Source organism: Salmo trutta, chromosome 15 (genome assembly GCF_901001165.1).
Source record: "Salmo trutta chromosome 15, fSalTru1.1, whole genome shotgun sequence".
NCBI classification, from domain to species: Eukaryota; Metazoa; Chordata; class Actinopteri; order Salmoniformes; family Salmonidae; genus Salmo; species Salmo trutta.
In genome coordinates this window covers 63,451,066-63,471,749 of record NC_042971.1, presented here as the reverse complement: position 1 = coordinate 63,471,749, position 20,684 = coordinate 63,451,066, and the positions used below count along the sequence as shown (strand labels likewise).

Here is a 20,684-nt window from a genome sequence, read left to right as displayed (position 1 = left end):
CTACCCACACACTGGACTCTACCCAACACACTGGACTCTACCCAACACACTGGACTCTACCAACACATGGACTCTATCCACACACTGGACTCTACCCACACACTGGACTCTACCCAACACACTGGACTCTACCAACACACTGGACTCTACCAACAGACTGGACTCTACTGACACACTGGACTCTACCAACACACTGGACTCTACACACTGGACTCTACCCAACACACTGGACTCTACCAACACACTGGACTCTACCAACAGACTGGACTCTACTGACACACTGGACTCTACCAACACATTGGACTCTACTAACACTGGACTCTACCAACACACTGGACTCTACTAACACTGGACTCTACCCACACACTGGACTCTACCCACACACTGGACTCTACCCACACACTGGACTCTTCCCACACACTGGGCTCTACCAACACACTGGACTCTACCCACACACTGGACTCTACCCAACACACTGGACTCTAACCAACACACTGGACTCTACCAACACACTGGATTCTATCCACACACTGGACTCTACCCACACACTGGACTCTACCCAACACACTGGACTCTACCAACACACTGGACTCTACCAACAGACTGGACTCTACTGACACACTGGACTCTACCAACACACTGGACTCTACTAACACTGGACTCTACCCACCACACTGGACTCTACCAACACACTGGACTCTACCAACAGACTGGACTCTACTGACACACTGGGACTCTACCAACACATTGGACTCTACTAACACTGGACTCTACCAACACACTGGACTCTACTAACACTGGACTCTACCAACACACTGGACAATACTAACACACTGAACTCTACTAACACACTGGACTCTACTAACACTGGACTCTACTAACACACACTGGACTCTACTAACACACTGGACTCTACCCAACACACTGGACTCTACTAACACACACTGGACTCTACCAACACTGGACTCTACTAACACACACTGGACTCTACCCCAACACACTGGACTCTACTAACACACAGGACTCTACCCAACACACTGGACTCTACCCAACACACTGGACTCTACCCAACACACTGGACTCTACCAACACACTGGACTCTACTAACACACTGGACTCTACCCAACACACTGGACTCTACCCAACACACTGGACTCTACCAACACACTGGACTCTACCAACACACTGAACTCTACCCAACACACTGGACTCTACCCCACACACTGGACTCTACCCCACACACTGGACTCTACCAACACACTGGACTCTACCCAACACACTGGACTCTACCAACACACTGGACTCTACCAACACACTGGACTCTACCAACAGACTGGGCTCTACCAACACACTGGACTCTACCCAACACATTGGACTCTACCAACACACTGGACTCTACCCAACACACTGGACTCTACCCACACACTGGACTCTACTAACACACTGGACTCTACTAACACACTGGACTCTACTAACACTGGACTCTACTAACACACACTGGACTCTACTAACACACTGGACTCTACTAACACTGGACTCTACTAACACACACTGGACTCTACCAACACACTGGACTCTACTAACACTGGACTCTACTAACACACACTGGACTCTACCCAACACACTGGACTCTACAAACACACTGGACTCTACCCAACACACTGGACTCTACCCAACACACTGGACTCTACCCAACACACTGGACTCTACCAACACACTGGACTCTACCAACACACTGGACTCTACCCAACACACTGGACTCTACCCACACACTGGACTCTACCAACACACTGGACTCTACCAACACACTGGACTCTACCCAACACATTGGACTCTACTAACACTGGACTCTACCGACACACTGGACTCTACTAACACACTGGACTCTACCCAACACACTGGACTCTACCCAACACACTGGACTCTACCAACCAACTGGACTCTACCAACACACTGGACTCTACCAACACACTGGACTCTACCCAACACACTGGACTCGACCCACACACTGGACTCTACCCAACACACTGGACTCTACTCAACACACTGGACTCTACCAACACACTGAACTCTACCCAACACACTGGACTCTACCTCACACACTGGACTCTACCCAACACACTGGACTCTACCAACACACTGGACTCTACCCACACACTGGACTCTACCCACACACTGGACTCTTCCCACACACTGGACTCTACCAACACACTGGACTCTACCCACACACTGGACTCTACCCAACACACTGGACTCTAACCAACACACTGGACTCTACCAACACACTGGATTCTATCCACACACTGGACTCTACCCACACACTGGACTCTACCCAACACACTGGACTCTACCAACACACTGGACTCTACCAACAGACTGGACTCTACTGACACACTGGACTCTACCAACACACTGGACTCTACTAACACTGGACTCTACCAACACACTGGACTCTACTAACACTGGACTCTACCAACACACTGGACAATACTAACACACTGAACTCTACTAACACACTGGACTCTACTAACACTGGACTCTACTAACACACACTGGACTCTACTAACACACTGGACTCTACCAACACACTGGACTCTACTAACACACACTGGACTCTACCAACACTGGACTCTACTAACACACACTGGACTCTACCCAACACACTGGACTCTACTAACACACAGGACTCTACCCAACACACTGGACTCTACCCAACACACTGGACTCTACCCAACACACTGGACTTTACCCACACACTGGACTCTGCCCAACACACTGGACTCTACCCAACACACTGGACTCTACTAACACACTGGACTCTACCAACACACTGGACTCTACTAACACACACTGGACTCTACCAACACTGGACTCTACTAACACACACTGGACTCTACCCAACACACTGGACTCTACCCAACACACTGGACTCTACTAACACACAGGACTCTACCCAACACACTGGACTCTACCCAACACACTGGACTCTACCCAACACACTGGACTTTACCCACACACTGGACTCTGCCCAACACACTGGACTCTACCCAACACACTGGACTCTTCCCAACACACTGGACTCTACCAACACACTGGACTCTACCCAACACACTGGACTCTACCCAACACACTGGACTCTACCAACACACTGGACTCTACTAACACACTGGACTCTACCCAACACACTGGACTCTACCCAACACACTGGACTCTACCAACACACTGGACTCTACCAACACACTGGACTCTACCAACACACTGAACTCTACCCAACACACTGGACTCTACCCCACACACTGGACTCTACCCCACACACTGGACTCTACCCACACACTGGACTCTACCCAACACACTGGACTCTACCAACACACTGGACTCTACCAACACACTGGACTCTACCAACAGACTGGGCTCTACCAACACACTGGACTCTACCCAACACATTGGACTCTACTAACACTGGACTCTACCAACACACTGGACTCTACCCAACACACTGGACTCTACCCCACACACTGGACTCTACCCAACACACTGGACTCTACCAACACACTGGACTCTACCAACACACTGGACTCTACCAACACACTGGACTCTACCAACACACTGGACTCTACCCAACACATTGGACTCTACTAACACTGGACTCTACCAACACACTGGACTCTACCCAACACACTGGACTCTACCCAACACACTGGACTCTACCCACACACTGGACTCTACCAACACACTGGACTCTACTAACACACTGGACTCTACTAACACACTGGACTCTACTAACACACTGGACTCTACTAACACTGGACTCTACTAACACACACTGGACTCTACCAACACACTGGACTCTACTAACACTGGACTCTACTAACACACACTGGACTCTACCCAACACACTGGACTCTACCCACACACTGGACTCTACCCAACACACTGGACTCTACCCAACACACTGGACTCTACCCAACACACTGGACTCTACCAACACACTGGACTCTACCCAACACACTGGACTCTACCCAACACACTGGACTCTACCCAACACACTGGACTCTACCAACACACTGGACCTCTACCAACACACTGGACTCTACCCAACACACTGGACTCTACCCACACACTGGACTCTACCCAACACACTGGACTCTACCCAACACACTGGACTCTACCAACACACTGCACTCTACCCAACACACTGGACTCTACCCCACACACTGGACTCTACCCAACACACTGGACTCTACCCCCACACACACTGGACTCTACCCACACACTGGACTCTACCCAACACACTGGACTCTACCCAACACACTGGACTCTACCAACACCACTGGACTCTACCAACACACTGGATTCTATCCACACACTGGACTCTACCCAATACACTGGACTCTACCAACAGACTGGACTCTACCAACAGACTGGACTCTACCGACACACTGGACTCTACCGACACACTGGACTCTACCCAACACACTGGACTCTACCCAACACACTGGACTCTACCAACACACTGGACTCTACCCCCATACACTGGACTCTACCCCCACACACTGGACTCTACCAACAGACTGGACTCTACTGACACACTGGACTCTACCAACACACTGGACTCTACTAACACTGGACTCTACCAACACACTGGACTCTACCAACACACTGGACTCTACCAACAGACTGGACTCTACTGACACACTGGACTCTACCAACACATTGTACTCTACTAACACTGGACTCTACCAACACACTGGACTCTACTAACACTGGACTCTACCAACACACTGGACAATACTAACACACTGAACTCTACTAACACACTGGACTCTACTAACACTGGACTCTACTAACACACACTGGACTCTACTAACACACTGGACTCTACCAACACACTGGACTCTACTAACACACACTGGACTCTACCAACACTGGACTCTACTAACACACACTGGACTCTACCCAACACACTGGACTCTACCCAACACACTGGACTCTACTAACACACAGGACTCTACCCAACACACTGGACTCTACCCAACACACTGGACTCTACCCAACACACTGGACTTTACCCACACACTGGACTCTGCCCAACACACTGGACTCTACCCAACACACTGGACTCTTCCCAACACACTGGACTCTACCAACACACTGGACTCTACCCAACACACTGGACTCTACCCAACACACTGGACTCTACCAACACACTGGACTCTACTAACACACTGGACTCTACCCAACACACTGGACTCTACCCAACACACTGGACTCTACCAACACACTGGACTCTACCAACACACTGGACTCTACCAACACACTGAACTCTACCCAACACACTGGACTCTACTCCACACACTGGACTCTACCCCACACACTGGACTCTACCCCACACACTGGACTCTACCCAACACACTGGACTCTACCAACACACTGGACTCTACCAACACACTGGACTCTACCAACAGACTGGGCTCTACCAACACACTGGACTCTACCCAACACATTGGACTCTACTAACACTGGACTCTACCAACACACTGGACTCTACCCAACACACTGGACTCTACCCCACACACTGGACTCTACCCAACACACTGGACTCTACCAACACACTGGACTCTACCAACACACTGGACTCTACCAACACACTGGACTCTACCAACACACTGGACTCTACCCAACACATTGGACTCTACTAACACTGGACTCTACCAACACACTGGACTCTACCCAACACACTGGACTCTACCCAACACACTGGACTCTACCCACACACTGGACTCTACCAACACACTGGACTCTACTAACACACTGGACTCTACTAACACTGGACTCTACTAACACACTGGACTCTACTAACACTGGACTCTACTAACACACACTGGACTCTACCAACACACTGGACTCTACTAACACTGGACTCTACTAACACACACTGGACTCTACCCAACACACTGGACTCTACCCACACACTGGACTCTACCCAACACACTGGACTCTACCCAACACACTGGACTCTACCCAACACACTGGACTCTACCAACACACTGGACTCTACCCCAACACACTGGACTCTACCCAACACACTGGACTCTACCCAAACACACTGGACTCTACCAACACACTGGACTCTACCAACACACTGGACTCTACCCAACACACTGGACTCTACCCACACACTGGACTCTACCCAACACACTGGACTCTACCCAACACACTGGACTCTACCAACACACTGAACTCTACCCAACACACTGGACTCTACCCCACACACTGGACTCTACCCAACACACTGGACTCTACCCCCACACACACTGGACTCTACCCACACACTGGACTCTACCCAACACACTGGACTCTACCCAACACACTGGACTCTACCAACACACTGGACCTCTACCAACACACTGGATTCTATCCACACACTGGACTCTACCCAATACACTGGACTCTACCAACAGACTGGACTCTACCAACAGACTGGACTCTACCGACACACTGGACTCTACCGACACACTGGACTCTACCCAACACACTGGACTCTACCCAACACACTGGACTCTACCAACACACTGGACTCTACCAACACACTGGACTCTACTAACACTGGACTCTACTAACACTGGACTCTACTAACACTGGACTCTACTAACACACTGGACTCTACTAACACACTGGACTCTACTAACACACTGGACTCTACTAACACTGGACTCTACTAACACACACTGGACTCTACCAACACACTGGACTCTACTAACACACACTGGACTCTACCCAACACACTGGACTCTACTAACACACTGGACTCTACCCAACACACTGGACTCTACCCACACACTGGACTCTACCGACACACTGGACTCTACCCAACACACTGGACTCTACCCAACACACTGGACTCTACCAACACACTGGACTCTACCCAACACACTGGACTCTACCCAACACACTGGACTCTACCCACACACTGGACTCTACTAACACTGGACTCTACCAACACACTGGACTCTACCCAACACACTGGACTCTACCCCACACACTGGACTCTACCCAACACACTGGACTCTACCAACACACTGGACTCTACCAACACACTGGACTCTACCAACAGACTGGACTCTACCAACACACTGGACTCTACCCAACACATTGGACTCTACTAACACTGGACTCTACCAACACACTGGACTCTACCCAACACACTGGACTCTACCCAACACACTGGACTCTACCCACACACTGGACTCTACCAACACACTGGACTCTACTAACACACTGGACTCTACTAACACACTGGACTCTACTAACACACTGGACTCTACTAACACTGGACTCTACTAACACACACTGGACTCTACCAACACACTGGACTCTACTAACACTGGACTCTACTAACACACACTGGACTCTACCCAACACACTGGACTTTACCCACACACTGGACTCTACCCAACACACTGGACTCTACCCAACACACTGGACTCTACCCAACACACTGGACTCTACAACACACTGGACTCTACCCAACACACTGGACTCTACCCAACACACTGGACTCTACCCAACATACTGGACTCTACCAACACACTGGACTCTACCAACACACTGGACTCTACCCAACACACTGGACTCTACCCACACACTGGACTCTACCCAACACACTGGACTCTACCCAACACACTGGACTCTACCAACACACTGAACTCTACCCAACACACTGGACTCTACCCCACACACTGGACTCTACCCAACACACTGGACTCTACCCCCACACACACTGGACTCTACCCACACACTGGACTCTACCCAACACACTGGACTCTACCCAACACACTGGACTCTACCAACACACTGGACTCTACCAACACACTGGATTCTATCCACACACTGGACTCTACCCAATACACTGGACTCTACCAACAGACTGGACTCTACCAACAGACTGGACTCTACCGACACACTGGACTCTACCGACACACTGGACTCTACCCAACACACTGGACTCTACCCAACACACTGGACTCTACCAACACACTGGACTCTACCCCCATACACTGGACTCTACCCCCACACACTGGACTCTACCAACAGACTGGACTCTACTGACACACTGGACTCTACCAACACACTGGACTCTACTAACACTGGACTCTACCCAACACACTGGACTCTACCAACACACTGGACTCTACCAACAGACTGGACTCTACTGACACACTGGACTCTACCAACACATTGTACTCTACTAACACTGGACTCTACCAACACACTGGACTCTACTAACACTGGACTCTACCAACCACACTGGACAATACTAACACACTGAACTCTACTAACACACTGGACTCTACTAACACTGGACTCTACTAACACACACTGGACTCTACTAACACACTGGACTCTACCAACACACTGGACTCTACTAACACACACTGGACTCTACCAACACTGGACTCTACTAACACACACTGGACTCTACCCAACACACTGGACTCTACCCAACACACTGGACTCTACTAACACACAGGACTCTACCCAACACACTGGACTCTACCCAACACACTGGACTCTACCCAACACACTGGACTTTACCCACACACTGGACTCTGCCCAACACACTGGACTCTACCCAACACACTGGACTCTTCCCAACACACTGGACTCTACCAACACACTGGACTCTACCCAACACACTGGACTCTACCCAACACACTGGACTCTACCAACACACTGGACTCTACTAACACACTGGACTCTACCCAACACACTGGACTCTACCCAACACACTGGACTCTACCAACACACTGGACTCTACCAACACACTGGACTCTACCAACACACTGAACTCTACCCAACACACTGGACTCTACCCCACACACTGGACTCTACCCCACACACTGGACTCTACCCCACACACTGGACTCTACCCAACACACTGGACTCTACCAACACACTGGACTCTACCAACACACTGGACTCTACCAACAGACTGGGCTCTACCAACACACTGGACTCTACCCAACACATTGGACTCTACTAACACTGGACTCTACCAACACACTGGACTCTACCCAACACACTGGACTCTACCCCACACACTGGACTCTACCCAACACACTGGACTCTACCAACACACTGGACTCTACCAACACACTGGACTCTACCAACACACTGGACTCTACCAACACACTGGACTCTACCCAACACATTGGACTCTACTAACACTGGACTCTACCAACACACTGGACTCTACCCAACACACTGGACTCTACCCAACACACTGGACTCTACCCACACACTGGACTCTACCAACACACTGGACTCTACTAACACACTGGACTCTACTAACACACTGGACTCTACTAACACACTGGACTCTACTAACACTGGACTCTACTAACACACACTGGACTCTACCAACACACTGGACTCTACTAACACTGGACTCTACTAACACACACTGGACTCTACCCAACACACTGGACTTTACCCACACACTGGACTCTACCCAACACACTGGACTCTACCCAACACACTGGACTCTACCCAACACACTGGACTCTACCAACACACTGGACTCTACCCAACACACTGGACTCTACCCAACACACTGGACTCTACCCAACATACTGGACTCTACCAACACACTGGACTCTACCAACACACTGGACTCTACCCAACACACTGGACTCTACCCACACACTGGACTCTACCCAACACACTGGACTCTACCCAACACACTGGACTCTACCAACACACTGAACTCTACCCAACACACTGGACTCTACCCACACACTGGACTCTACCCAACACACTGGACTCTACCCCCACACACACTGGACTCTACCCACACACTGGACTCTACCCAACACACTGGACTCTACCCAACACACTGGACTCTACCAACACACTGGACTCTACCAACACACTGGATTCTATCCACACACTGGACTCTACCCAATACACTGGACTCTACCAACAGACTGGACTCTACCAACAGACTGGACTCTACCGACACACTGGACTCTACCGACACACTGGACTCTACCCAACACACTGGACTCTACCCAACACACTGGACTCTACCAACACACTGGACTCTACCAACACACTGGACTCTACTAACACTGGACTCTACTAACACTGGACTCTACTAACACTGGACTCTACTAACACACTGGACTCTACTAACACACTGGACTCTACTAACACTGGACTCTACTAACACACACTGGACTCTACCAACACACTGGACTCTACTAACACACACTGGACTCTACCCAACACACTGGACTCTACTAACACACTGGACTCTACCCAACACACTGGACTCTACCCACACACTGGACTCTACCGACACACTGGACTCTACCCAACACACTGGACTCTACCCAACACACTGGACTCTACCAACACACTGGACTCTACCCAACACACTGGACTCTACCCAACACACTGGACTCTACCCACACACTGGACTCTACCCACACACTGGACTCTACCAACACACACTGGACTCTACCCCACACTGGACTCTACCCCACACACTGGACTCTACCCCACACACTGGACTCTACCCAAAACACTGGACTCTACCCCACACACTGGACTCTACCCCACACACTGGACTCTACCCACACACTGGACTCTACCCAACACACTGGACTCTACCCAACACACTGGACTCTACCCCCCAACACACTGGACTCTACCCAACACACTGGACTCTACCCCACACACTGGACTCTACCCCCCAACACACTGGACTCTACCCAACACACTGGACTCTACACAACACACTGGACTCTACCCACACACTGGACTCTACCCCCACACACTGGACTCTACCCAACACACTGGACTCTACCAACACACTGGACTCTACCCAACACACTGGACTCTACCCCCATACACTGGACTCTACCCCCACACACTGGACTCTACCCAACACACTGGACTCTACCAACACACTGGACTCTACCAACACACTGGACTCTACCAACACACTGGACTCTACCCAAGACATTGGACTCTACTAACACTGGACTCTACCAACACACTGGACTCTACCTACACACTGGACTCTACCCACACAGTAACACACACTTACACTGACACTCCAACACACAGACACACTACATACGCTCACACACACACACATAAAACACACACACACACATTAAAACACACACACGGATAGTGACGCCACTCACACACAGACAGTCTTTCACACTCTCCAGACACGTTACTGCTACTCTGTTTATTATCTATCCTGATGCCTAGTCACTTTTACCCCAACCTACAAGTTCATATTACCTCAAATACCTCAACTACCTTGTACCCCTGCACATTGACTCTGTACCGGTACTCCTTGTATATAGCCTTTTTATTGCTATTTATTAGGTTAGTATTTTATATTTTTATTTGCAAATGTTTTTACTTTTTAACTCTGCATTGTTGGGAATGTCTAAACCTGTTGTATTCAGCACATGTGAACAATAAAATGTGACTTGAGTTGATGTGTAAAACAAACACAGAGTAGACATTTATATCTGAGATTGACTAAAACACAGAACAATCCCTGTATGGGTTATCAGGTTTAATAGGCAAGACAGGGCCAAAGTTATCAGGTTTAATAGGCATAACAGGGCCAAAGTTATCAGGTTTAATCAACAAGACAGGCCCAAAGTTATCAGGTTTAATCAACAAGACAGGGCCAAAGTTATCAGGTTTAATCAACAAGACAGGGCCAAAGTTATCAGGTTTAATCAACAAGACAGGCCCAAAGTTATCAGGTTTAATCAACAAGACAGGGCCAAAGCAGTTATTATTCATCCACGGATCAATATTTGATCAATATTCAATATTTATTTTGATGCACATTTGTTGGGTTTAACACCATGGCACCAGTGTGTTCAGCAAACACAATATGACTAATGTTATCAAGATCAATTTATATTTCTGAACTCAAAAATTAAGATTACATACACATTATCACTGTGCTATGATGACACACATTCTACAATAAATGGACTGTTGTGTTTTGGTTCACATCAAGAAGGGGATGACGTGGCAAAACAACTAGTCTACTCACACTTTTCAGTATAGGCCTATAAAATAGTCTGCATTATCACTGATAGATGCCTAGAATATGTGGACAACTATAAATACCTAGGTGTCTGGCTAGACTGTAAACTCTCCTTCCAGACTCACATTAAGCATCTCCAATCCAAAATTAAATCTAGAATCGGCTTCCTATTTCGCAACAAAGCCTCCTTCACTCATGCTGCCAAACATACCCTCGTAAAACTGACTATCCTACCGATCCCCGACTTCTGTGATGTCATTTACAAAATAGCCTCCAATACTCTACTCAACAAATTGGATGCAGTCTATCACAGTGCCATCCGTTTTGTCACCAAAGCCCCATATACTACCCACCACTGCGACCTGTACGCTCTCATTGGCTGGCCCTCGCTTCATACTCGTCGCCAAACCCACTGGCTCCAGGTCATCTACAAGACCCTGCTAGGTAAAGCTCCGCCTTATCTCAGCTCACTGGTCACCATAGCAGCACCCACCCGTAGCACGCGCTCCAGCAGGTATATCTCACTGGTCATCCCCAAAGCCAATTCCTCCTTTGGCCGCCTTTCCTTCCAGTTCTCTGCTGCCAATGACTCGTACGAATTGCAAAAAATCGCTGAAGTTGGAGACTTATATCTCCCTCACTAGCTTTAAGCACCAGCTGTCTGAGCAGCTAACCGATCGCTGCAGCTGTACATAGCCCATCTGTAAATAGCCCACCCAATCGACCTACCTCATCAACCTATTGTTATTTATTTACTTTTCTGCTCTTTTGCACACCAGTATTTCTACTTGCACATCATCATCTGCACATCTATCACCCCAGTGTTAATTTGCTACATTGTAATTACTTGCTACTGTGGCCTATTTATTGCCTTACCTACTTACTCCATTTCCACACACTGTATATAGACTTTTCTACTGTATTATTGACTGTATGTTTGTTTATTCCATGTGTAACTCTGTGTTGTTGGATGTTGTCGAACTGCTTTGCTTTATCTTGGCCAGGTCACAGTTGTAAATGAGAACTTGTTCTAAACTGGCCTACCTGGTTAAAGGAAGGACTTGTTCTCAACTAGCCTACCTGGTTAAAGGAAGGTGAAATAAAATTAAAATAAACAATAAATAAACAATCACAGTTAGTTGCCTATAGAATAGCCTGCCTTATCACTTACAGTTAGTTGCCTATAGAATTTCCTGCCTTATCACTTACAGTTAGTTGCCTATAGAATAGCCTGCCTTATCACTTACAGTTAGTTGCCTATAGAATAGCCTGCCTTATCACTTACAGTTAGTTGCCTATAGAATAGCCTGCCTTATCACTTACAGTTAGTTGCCTATAGAATAGCCTGCCTTATCACTTACAGTTAGTTGCCTATAGAATAGCCTGCCTTATCACTTACAGTTAGTTGCCTATAGAATAGCCTGCCTTATCACTTACAGTTAGTTGCCTATAGAATAGCCTGCCTTATCACTTACAGTTAGTTGCCTATAGAATAGCCTGATAGTTTCCGTAGAGAGATGTGTGATGCACAATCCCCATTGGGGAAGCTCACAGTACATTGGAAACATCGGCTACATTTAATACAACTTTCATGTCCATATCCTAGACGAGGAGCCCAACTCGTGTTAAGTGGTTTAAGTCTGATGATCCACTTCGTTACATTGTATTTGTTACATTATCTGACAATGGGAGAGAGGACAGAGCGGTCAAGCTGTCCGGGTCTTTTGTTTCGGGAAGAGAAGGCAGGGAATGGCAGGCAGGGAATTGAATGGCAGGCAGCGTGGCACACGATTACAAGTTACAGTTGGCATTGAATTGTTACAAATTGTCTTACAAAACTGCACAATTATGGTCAGCAATTGCAAGTTGACTTATATAGGCTAAAATATGATTCCAAACAGCGTTATAGTCTATGACAATGTTATTGCTAATTTATTACATTCAGATATTTATGAATTAATTACAGCGTAGACTAAACCAATAATCGGACGTATAAAGCCTATCTGAAAAGACATTTATTAAAATGTTGTAATGGTTACGAGAAAGATGTGATAAAGCTATGAACCAGCCCCCACGTCGTCGTTCCTCTTCCTCGCACACGAGTTGTAAACAATCATTTACAATAGCTGCTGTTTAGTTGTTTAAACGTCTTTAATACAACGTAGAACTACCCTTAGATCACATAATACTTTTACTTTAACAGTTACCTCTTCTAACAAGTTGTACGTGTTCTCTAAATGATGCTTTCTGTTGTTTTCTCCTGGAACAAGACAGAAACGCCCCTTCCATATGTTAAAATGGCAGCATTTCTTCATCTAATGTTCCTTTACTGTCCCGCTGTGATACACTGCTGATCAACATCATCACACACAGAAAAACACAACTCGATAACTGAAATCATGTGTTGTTTTCAATCACTTCCTCAAAATCAAACTCAAATAATGGAACAAGCAAACAGCCATGCGCATAAAAACAGGGGAAATGGGATTTCCTCTACATGTTATAGTTTTCCCAGCGACGTGAAGTCTTTAATATAATAGAATAACACCATTAAATCTGTCTAAACACTTTAAAGCACCAAAAGGTAGGGTTTAATTGACTGAGAGGGGCTTGTTTGCGCCCCCTATCCTACCGTGTTCAATTCTGTAAATGTTCTATCCGTGTCTAGAATTCCACACTATAGGCTACATGAAATGGTACGAAGTGCTATGCAACAAAACTGTTTTACATGCGTGTGTGTAATCAGCAAATATTGTAAAGAAAAAACAACATACCCATCCATTGCACAGAGGAAACAGTGTAGAAAGGACAGTGAACGCTCGGCAAAGTGAAGAAATAGGTTTGGGTGTTGTTACTCCTGCCTCTGGTATAACCCTCGCCCCCACAACACAGAAAATGTTCTCTCTCATACGCACAATGGCACGCTTCCTGTTTCTGACGTGAGCACAGAAATACAGACATGTACAGACGCCTGCTTGCCTGCCTGCCTGCTGCCTGCCTGCCTCGCTGTACAAAATGGCCTCCCCTCTCAGGCAGCTCTAAAAGAGACACACCTTTGTCACTTTTAACAAGGAACGCGCATCCATGTAGGCCTACACCAATCTGCGCCCTAGCGCTCCATCTCCCCGACCGCAGTTTGGACAGAAATAAGGCCAGAATATATCTTTACCCGCCATGTCAGAGAGATAGCGGCAGGGGTTATCATGTAGGGAAAGATTGGAGTCTAGCCACTTGTCTGCTGCAGACTAGGAGTTAGTTAAACAGGGATAATCTGGTTCAACTGCAGGTATTAATTAATCAACTTAATGGATCACACTGATCCAAGACTCTCCATTTCAATCAATCTTCCACAGGCCACACTGATTTACCTCGAGAGACACAATAAAGCCATACCACATATTCTTATTTGGGGCGGCAGGTAGTCTAGTGGTTAGAGTGTTGGACTAGTAACTGAAAGGTTGCTGGATCGAATCCCTGAGCTGACAAGGTAAAAATCTGTCATTCTTCCCCTGAACAAGGCAGTTAACCCACTGTTCCCCGGTAGGCCGTCATTGTAAATAAGAATTTGTTCTTAACTGACTTGCCTAGTTAAATAAAACATTGTGTATTATACATGTATATAAGACTGTAATATACACGCCCTGTAACATACTTAAGCAATAAGGCACGATATTGGCCGTATATCACAAACCCCCGAGGTTATAAACTGGTTACCAGCGTAATTAGAGCAGTAAAAATTCATGTTTTGTCATACCTGTGGTATACGGTCTGCTATACCATGGCTGTCAGCCAATCAGGGTTCGAACCAACCAGTTTATAAATGTATATAAGCCTGTAATAGGCATGTAATAAGCCTGTAATTCACATGTACATAAACCTGTAATAAGCCTGTAATATACATTATATAAGCCTGTAATATACATTATATAAGCCTGTAATATACATGTATATAAGCCTGTAATAAGTCTGTAATGTACATTATACAAGCCTGTAATATGCCTGTAATAAGCCTGTAATATACATTATATAAGCCTGTAATATGTCTGTAATATACAGGTATATAAGCCTGTAATAAGCCTGTAATATGCTTGTAATAAGCCTGTAATATACACGTATATAAGCCTGTAATAAGCCTGCAATAAGCCTGTAATATACATGTATATAAGCCTATAATAAGCCTGTAATAAGCCTGTAATGTACAGGTATATAAGCCTGTAATAAGCCTGCAATATACAGGTATACAAGCCTGTAATAAGCCTGCAATATACAGGTATACAAGCCTGTAATAAGCCTGCAATATACAGGTATACAAGCCTGTAATAAGCCTGCAATATACAGGTATACAAGCCTGTAATAAGCCTGCAATATACAGGTATATACGCCTGTAATAAGCCTGTAATATGCTTGTAATAAGCCTGTAATATACAGGTATATAAGCCTGTAATAAGCCTGTAATATACAGGTATATAAGCCTGTAATATGCTGTAATAAGCCTGTAATATACAGGTATATAAGCCTGTAATAAGCCTGTAATATACAGGTATATAAGCCTGTAATATGCTGTAATATACAGGTATATAAGCCTGTAATAAGCCTGTAATATACAGGTATATAAGCCTGTAATAAGCCTGTAATATACATGTATATAAGCCTGTAATAAGCCTGTAATATACAGGTATATAAGCCTGTAATAAGCCTGTAATATACAGGTATATAAGCCTGTAATATACAGGTATATAAGCCTGTAATAAGCCTGTAATATACAGGTATATAAGCCTGTAATAAGCCTGTAATATACAGGTATATAAGCCTGTAATAAGCCTGTAATATACAGGTATATAAGCCTGTAATAAGCCTGTAATATACAGGTATATAAGCCTGTAATATACAGGTATATAAGATAATAAAGGAGTAATAAACATATCCTGGCCTGTTTCTTCCATCACAAGTTGTTACTAACAGTGATCTCGCTATGATCTTCCTGTGTGGTTCACACACACACACACACACACACACACACACCACACACACACACACACACACACACACACACACACACACACCACACACACACACACACACACACACACACACACACACACACACACACACACACACACACACCACACACACACACACACACAAACAAACAAACAAACAAACAGACAGTCAACGATAAACATTAATTGGAGTATGTGTCGACCATCCACTACTACATTTAGTCCTGGATCATAGGCTGTAGAGATTTACATCAGATGACAGGCATTCCTGGTGCAAAATTCCATCAGTGTTTCCTGCATGTCAACAGTTGTTTGATCACGGTTCTATCCATGCAGCACAGTGAGCAACTGGAGCATGTAGAAACTTGTTGCACCAGTCTGACTAGACATACTGGAGTTCTGTATACACATCCAATGAGAACACTACTTCAATACAAAGGAAAGCTAGAGTTCCAAACATTATACTGCCTCACTCTCTCTCTCATCCCCCGTGTGTGTGTGTGTGTGTGTTGTGTGTGTGTGTGTGTTGTGTGTGTGTGTTGTGTGTGTGTGTGTGACCCACATCACATGGTCACTACAAGACCATGTGACATTCATTGACAGTAATCAGAGGAATAACATTACTTGTATAATGTAACCGATGTGAAATGGCTAGTTAGTTAGCGGTGGTGTAACCGATGTGAAATGGCTAGTTAGTTAGCGGTGGTGTAACCGATGTGAAATGGCTAGTTAGTTAGCGGTGGTGTAACCGATGTGAAATGGCTAGTTAGTTAGCGGTGGTGTAACCGATGTGAAATGGCTAGTTAGTTAGCGGTGGTGTAACCGATGTGAAATGGCTAGTTAGTTAGCGGTGGTGTAACCGATGTGAAATGGCTAGTTAGTTAGCGGTGGTGTAACCGATGTGAAATGGCTAGTTAGTTAGCGGTGATTCGCGCTAATAGCGTTTCAATCAGTGACGTCACTCGCTCTGAGACTTGAAGTAGTTGTTCCCCTTGTGTTGCAAGGGCCACGGCTTTTGTGCCGCGATGGGTAACGATGCTTCGTGGGGTGTCAGTTGTTGCTGTGTGCAGAGGGTCCCTGGTTCGAGCCCAGGTTGGGGCGAAGAGAGGGACGGGACTGTCCCTGTTACAATAGCTCTGAAAAAAAAGATGATTTATTCAGGTTGTAGCCTGACCTTCCGTGAAGTTGTTCTATAAACATTGACATACAAACCTCCAGCAGAGGGACACAGTGCCTGAGTGCTTTGTGTGTTTTCTAGCGGCTGATAACCTATAAGCTTTTCTGATTCATTCATATTTAAAACTGGATCTATTGTTCGAATCCCAGAGCCGACTAGGTGACAAATCTGCCGATGTGGCCTTAAGCAAGGCACTTAACACTAATTGCTCCTGTAAGTCCCTCTGGATAAGCGCGTCTGATGACTAAATGACTAATGAATAACATTTAAATGTAAAGTGTAACACATTAATAAACAGTTATGGCTCAAATTAAAGGGGGGGGGGGGGGGGGTTGAAATGTACACAATAGTTACCGGAGGAAAATGGGGGAGGGTCATGCTTTTAACATTTCAGTCATGAGGAAAGTTAGTATTTTTTTTTATTTCAATTGATCCAGGGGAGGGTCATGTAATTTGTAATCAATTAAATGTCATATTGCTCAGGGTTTGAAAATTAGTTGCTTATTATAGTATCTCATGTGTGTCTGATGATGATGATGATGCCATACATCTCTGATTCTCTGCTGGCGCCTAGTGTGGTCTCAGTAAAATGTTCCATCCACTAGGCTACCTAAATGATTGGGATCATCTTATCATTGGAATTTCATTGAGCTCGTTGACAAAACAGACCATGAAACACCTTTTCACACGAAGATCTGCGGTGAGTCAGTGTAAATTACGTGGTTACATTTTGAAGACAGGTTTATAGCAGTGAATATCCTTCAAATGTTTAATTTGAACCGGATCCTGTCAGGAATAGCATCCGGCACCTTCTCCGTTTTGGACTGTTTTATTCTAGAACCTATTTTGTCCGGATCCGGTACGTGAATAAAAGCGATCAAAATTAATTTGAGTTGACTCTTCATTAATTCTCCTACATTAATTAATTAATTCTTATTCTCCACAAATAAACGTAATGTGAAAAAGTAGCCCGGGCCGTTATGGTTGGTTTACGCAACATTGTAACCCATGTTTGAGATCAGCTGCTGGACTGCAGGCTGGGCTGACTGCGCATGGCTGTGGCTGTGTGAGAAGTGCGCCTTGTATCTCTCATATAACTAGATTGAGATTCACTTTCTGTAATCTCTCTCCTTCTCCCTCCTTCCCTCTCTGCTCTGATAGACATGAGCCTGCAACTCTAATCTCTCCTGCGTTGCGCTTCATCATTTATTTCCCTATAGAATCATACCAATATGAAGGATTCTGAAATTGAAATACATTTTCCAAAGTTCTAGAATTAATGCTGTGTGTTCAGAAATAAATGAAATAATTCAGAATAGTTTACTACACCACGAGAAGGCCTATAATTTAGCCACAGAGGATCAATAGCTTCTTTAAAAAGAAAATATATCCTAGCCCAGGAATAGCCTACAGTCGGGAACGCGCGGAAAATCTGTCAGTGGAAAAAACAGCACTAAGACATCACATATTTCAAATCCATAATAAACCCCAGGAAGAGTAGCTGCTGCCTTGGGAGGAACTAATGGGGATCCATAATAAACACCAGGAAGAGTAGCTGCTGTCTTGACAGGACCTAATGGGGATCCATAATAAACCCCAGGAAGAGTAGCTGCTGCCTTGGCAGGAACTAATGAGGATCCATAATAAACCCCAGGAAGAGTAGCTGCTGCCTTGGCAGGAACTAATGGGGATCCATAATAGACCCCAGGAAGAGTAGCTGCTGCCTTGGCAGGAACTAATGAGGATCCATAATAAACCCCAGGAAGAGTAGCTGCTGCCTTGGCAGGAACTAATGGGGATCCATAATAAACCCCAGGAAGAGTAGCTGCTGCATTGGCAACAGGAACTAATGGGGATCCATAATAAACCCCAGGAAGAGTAGCTGCTGCCTTGGCAGGAACTAATGGGGATCCATAATAAACCCCAGGAAGAGTAGCTGCTGCCTTGGCAGGAACTAATGGGGAGCCATAATAAACCCCAGGAAAAGTAGCTGCTGCCTTGGCAGGAACTAATGGGGATCCATAATAAACCCCAGGAAGAGTAGCTGCTGCCTTGGCAGGAACTAATGGGGATCCATAATAAACCCCAGGAAGAGTAGCTGCTGCCTTGGCAGGAACTAATGGGGATCCATAATAAACCCCAGGAAGAGTAGCTGCTGCCTTGGCAGGAACTAATGGGGATCCATAGTAAACCCCAGGAAGAGTAGCTGCTGCCTTGGCAGGAACTAATGGGGATCCTTAATAAATACAAAATACTGGGAAATCATCATTTTCATATGTGATTGTTTTATATGTTGACGCAATTACTGAAGGAAGCTACATGTGCTTACCTCCGTGCGACAAAGCCTCAACTATGTGAGATTTCATGTGTGCCCACAAACTGGCATAGTCTCGGGGCTGGCAGACGGAGCAATGGG

At 46.0% G+C, this 20,684-nt stretch overlaps 1 pseudogene; it reads right to left on the bottom strand.

Moving 5' to 3' along the window:
- LOC115148359 (polypyrimidine tract-binding protein 3-like) overlaps positions 1-15,106 on the bottom strand; it is a 129,477-nt pseudogene extending 114,371 nt beyond the window's left edge.
- Positions 15,107-20,684: the final 5,578 nt, after the last annotated feature.